The following is a 5,544-nucleotide window of genomic DNA, read 5'->3' on the forward strand; positions in this document are numbered from 1 at the left end:
CCTGCTATAAGGCCCTCGTATTCCGCTATGTTGTTGGAAACCTTTTCGCCCTGCTGGAAACAAAGTTGTACGGCGTAATAGAACTTGTCCTGAGTGGGGGATATGAGCACTGCGCCGGCCCCTGCGCCATGCCGTGAGAATGCTCCATCGAAGTGCATAACCCAGCCGGCCGGTGCCTTGCTTCTCGGGAAGAGCGATCGATCTTCGCCTGCTTCGAGCCCTGACGCCTCTGTCCATTCTGCCACAAAATCTGCAAGTGTGGCTCCCTTGACGACTCTGGTCGTGCTGAATTCTAATTGAAATGCTTGCAGCTCGATGTTCCATTCAGCGACCCTTCCTATGGAGTTGGGACTCCTGAGCACCCTCTCCAATGGCTAGGCTGAGACAACCTTGATGGGGTGACCTTGGAAGTAGTGCCGCAGCTTCCGAGAGGCGACCAATAGCACGAGCAAGAGCTTTTGGGGCATGGGGTACCGCGCCCTTGCATCCGGCAGCACCGTGCTGACGAAATACACGGGATGCTTGACGAGAGTGGGCGTGCCGACTGAGCCCGCACCCTCTGGAGAGCCGAGCGCCTCCTAAGGCGTTTGAGCCCCCGGCTCCTGACTGCCTGGTGAGGTCCCCTCTGTCTCGGAGGCGCCCTCCTGTTGAGGCTGATTCCCATGTGCTGAGGCCGTGACCCTCGCGAGGCCTTCCTGGCTCTGAGCTGCCACGGTCCGGGTTGCGGCCGATGCGGCCTTGATCTGGCGCTCCTCCCAAACCGCCACCAGAGCTGCGCTGGCAGAGTAGGGTGTGGCGGCGAGGAAGAGCACCAAGGGCTCTTGAGGGCGTGGGGCCACCATAACCGGAGGGCTGGTCAGGTACTTCTTGAGATCTTGGAACGCTTTGTCAGCCTCTTGAGTCCATTCGAACGGACCCTTCTTCTTCATCAGCTTGAAGAAGGGCAGGGCCCGTTCCCCCAGCTTGGAGATGAAGCGTCCTAGCGCGGTTATTCGCCCGGTGAGCTTCTGCATTTCCCTAAGAGTTTGCAGCGGACTCATGTCGTCGATTGCCTTGACCTTCTCTGGGTTAGCCTCGATACCTCTGTGGGACACGAGGAAGCCCAGAAGCTTGCCAGAAGGGACACCAAACACGCACTTCTCCGGGTTGATCCGCAGGTCCACCTCACGAAGGCTCGCGAAGGTTTCTTCCAGGTCCTGTATCAGGGTCTTGGCCTCCCGAGACTTCACCACGATGTCGTCGACGTAGGCCTCGGCGTTTCTCCCGAGCTACCGGCCCAAGATGATATGCATCAGTCGCTGAAAGGTTGTGCATGCGTTGCGCAACCCAAACGGCATGCAGGTGTAGCAGTACACCCCGCACAGGGTCAGGAAAGCCGTTTTCTCCACATCTTCCACTGCCATCTTGATTTGGTGGTAGCCCGAGAAGGCATCCAGGAAGCACAATAGGTCGCACTCAGCGGTGGAGTCGATGATTTTGTCGATGAAGGGGAGCGGGAACGGATCTGGAGGGCAGGCTTTGTTGAGGTTGGTGAAGTCGACGCACATGCGCTCCTTTCCTCCCTTCTTTGGCACAACAACAGGGTTGGCCAGCCATTCCGGATAGCGAACCTCGCGAATGACTCCCGCGGCTTCTAGCTTGCGGGTTTCTTGGACGATGAAGGCCTTCTTCTCGGTGGACTGTCGCCTTGCTTTCTGCTTCACGGGGCACACATTGGGGCACATATTCAGGTGATGCTCGATCACCTGTCTTGGGACCCCCGCTAGCTGCTTGGGCTCCCACGTGAACACCTCCTTGTTCGCGCGCAGGAATTTCACTAGAGCCTTCTCTTGCTCGGAGTCGAGATTGGCGCCTATGGTGAAGGTGGCGCCAGAGGACCCATCTTCATCGACTGGTACCTGCTTAGTCTCCGCCTTGTCTTGGGTGAACAACTGCTACTTCTTGGTTGGCGCAGCCCCCTTGGCCTTGAGAGTGTCGGCGCTAGTGGGCTGTGCCACTGCGGCCGCCTTGAAGGCGAGCTTGAGCCCCTACAGAGCATCCTTCGTATCTCCAGCTACAGTCAGGACGCCGCTGCTCCCGAGCATCTTCATGAGGTTGTAGGCCGGGTGAGTCGCTGCCATGAACTGGGCCAAGGCAGGGTAGCCGAGAATGGCGTTGTACGGGAGGCCGATGGGGGCGATGTCGAAGTCGACCAGCTCCGTGCGGAAGTTGTCGTGGGTGCCAAAGGTCACCGGGAGGCAGATCTGCCCCAGGGAGCCGGTGGAACTGCCTCCGATGCCCGAGAAGGACTTGCTGGGTCAGAGTCGCTCCAGGTGCACGTGGAGGAGGCTGAAGGCCTCCATCGAGAGCACATTGAGACCGGCACCGTTGTCGATGAGGGTCCTGGTGACGGCCACCTGGCAGATGGTGGGACTGCATACCATCAGGCGCGCACCCGAGCAGGCGGTGCTGGCAGGGTGGTCGTCCAAGCTGAAGGTCAGGTCGGCCTTGGGTGCCACCCAACCCGGAGGAGCTTTGCGGCACGTGAGGGCGGCGCCGATCTGGCGAACGAACGGCTTGACGTGGTGGCTCGAGGGTGGGGCTTGCGAGCCGCCCAGGAGAGTTGCGACAACCGGGGGCGCCGGCGCAGCATAATGGGCGAGGAAGAGGTTGCGCAGCTCCTCCCAGGAGGCCACCGAAGCCGCTAGCAGGTGGAGCAGCCACATGTGCGGGACGCCGGTGAGGGCCATGGGAAGCCAGTTAGCCATGACCCTGTCGTCGCCCCGGCCTTGAGGACGGCCTCCTCATACGCTAGCAGGAAAGCTAGTGGATCCGCCGCACCGTTATAGCGCGGCGGCATGTCTGGCTTGAACTTGTTTGGCCACTGCACCTGCCGCAAGGTGGGGGCCAAGGCTCGGAGCCCCCTGGCCCAAGTGTCGGCGTCGGTAGCCGGAGCGGGCGGCGCGATGTCCGCCACAAGGGCAAAGCACGGTGTTGATGAAGAGCGGGTCGGCGGAAGAGAGAGCTCCGGCGCACCCCTACGTGGCGCGCCAAATGTCGGATATCGGGTTCCGGCAAAACCCTTAAGGTTCGAACTCTGAGGTTCGCGCGGAGATCTTCCCCCTACCGATCCACGTCCCAACGCCTCGCTGAGAATCTAGGCTAAACGATGAACAACACAAGGGACACAAGATTTATACTGGTTCAGGCCACCGTTGTGGTGTAATACCCTACTCCAGTGTGTGGTGTGGTGGATTGCCTTAGGGGTTGATGATGAACAGTACAAGGGAAGAACAGCCTCGCGAGAGGTGTTCTTGTGGTGGTGGTTTGCTTGAGAAGGATTCGATCCCCTCCTACTGTGGTGGCTATCTCTATATATAGAGGCACTGGTCCTCTTCCCAAATATTGAGCGGGAAGGGCGCCAACAACGGTCATTTTGAAGGGGAACATCTAGTACAAGTTATCCTGACTAAAGTTGGTCTTCGGCTGCCAAAGGCACTGGCGATGACGCCGTCTTGGGCTCCACGGTGACCTCCGTCCTGCCGCTCTGCTGGTCTTGGTCTTGTTGCACCGAAATGGTAACCTTTGCTTGATGCCTCGGTACTCCGCGCCTGTGCTTGCCCCCTTTGCACCAAAGAGGAAATAAGGACACTACACAGGCCGGCGCCCGCCTGGCGCCCGCCTGGTCTCGGTCGTCATGGCTTGTGTCATGAGCACCTCGCGAGGTACCCTTGCCTTGATCTCTCCGCCTCCTCGCGAGCCGGCCTGGCGAGGCCGTTCCTGAGGAAGCCTTCCATCGTCTGCCCCGTGAGGCTTGGCCCCTCGCGAGGGTCTTGAGCTTGAGTTGATGAAGATGGGTCATACTGGGCCACCACTTGAGCCACGCTGCAAGCCGCAGGTAGGCAAGTCTGGGGACCTCGTTCCCAGAAAGCCGACAGTGCCTGGTGATCGACCGCGTCGACACGGCAACGCATTCTCTTTCCCATGGTGATTTGGCTTTCGATCCGAGGTCGGATCTTTTCCAAGGGGGAGGGGATGATGCAGAGCATCCTACGGGCATCACCATGTCAAGAGTTCATTTGGCAAGTGACACGTGCGACATCTACTTCTCATACATAAAGGTGAATCTTCTCCTTTACACGTGTTCACTTGACCCCTTCGAGGATGGCATACTACTTGACACTCCACTTGTGTGCATGCATAGGCATCGCCGGAGCTTCACAAACGTCGAGGAAGAGTGCAAGCGCCAAGGAACAACCACACCATCCGCGAGGGAAGCATGGAAGCGACGACCGAAGAAGACGATGTTGCTGAAGCTACAGCGGCCGGACATCCGGGCCAAGGGCCGGAGATCCGGCGCCTGTGCGGCCATGCAGGACCTGCACCAACAGATGCACAAGAGCATCAGCGGCCTGACATCCGGCGCCAACCCCGGACATCCGGCAACTCAGCAAAGCCCGGAGATCTGGCACCCCTCTTGGAAATCCGGCAGCGAGTACAGAAGCGATGGCCATCAAACGGCCGGACATCCGGCCCGAGCCCGGACATCCGGCGCCTCCTGAAGCCCCGGATTTGCGGCACCTGCGCGTGCACAGCCAGGCCAAAGGCCCATGTATCCTCCTCCTCATTTACCCCTTAGTGGACTAGCCTATATATACTCCAGCCCTTCCTCTAGCTAGGGTTAGCAAATATGATAGCTCATTCTTAGGTGAGCTTTGCTCCTACCTCTACTCTTGAGAGAGAGAGAGAGAGAGAGAGAGAGACTACCACTCCCATGGAGTTCAAGACCTCCATGTGAGAAGATCCTGCGGGATATCATCAAGAACCCCTTGCGGGAAGATCTGTATAGGATACCATCAAGACCTCCTCTTGGAGATGAACCTTACCTTGTATCTTTCCTTTTGTTGTTCATGTACCTTGTGGATCTTATGTGTTTGATTGTCTAGTGGATGTATTGGACTTGTTCTTTTTCAAGGGATGCGTCAAGTTTGACGCATCAGGATCATAGATAGAATGGGTGGCCAAAAGAAAAGGCCATTGTTGTTAGTACAACCAACCCTACGGCTGCTAGAGCCCTAAAGGATCCACATGCGGATTACTCGCTCTCATCCCACCTATCTACCATACAAATGACTGAGCCACGTTCACGCAATAGGCCGGCCGCTCTCCAATCCTGAGCCTCTAACTCGATATTAACAAGGAGGTCGTCCACCGATGGCAACGCTCCATTGAAAACAATGTCGTTTCGGTGCTTCCACAACATCCATAGCACTAGTGTTATCACCGTCCACGCCTCCTTCCGAAATTGATTCTGGGGGTTGAGTGTTATCCACCAGTCAACTAGTTTTGAATCTGCGGATGGTGTCCACTCCGGCTTACTCCAAGTATTCATGATCTTGGCCCATACCTGTCGTGCTAGAACACATCCGAGAACCAAAGGTTCCAATGTCTCTGGCAATTGATCACAGAAGGGGCATGCAGATGGGTGCAGCAGCTGCCGTCTCTGAAGTCTATCCACTATCCAGCATCGGTTCCTTGTCGCGAGCCACGTGAAGAACTTGCATG

The sequence above is a fragment of the Triticum dicoccoides genome, chromosome 5B (assembly GCF_002162155.2).
Source record: "Triticum dicoccoides isolate Atlit2015 ecotype Zavitan chromosome 5B, WEW_v2.0, whole genome shotgun sequence".
Lineage (NCBI taxonomy): Eukaryota > Viridiplantae > Streptophyta > Magnoliopsida > Poales > Poaceae > Triticum > Triticum dicoccoides.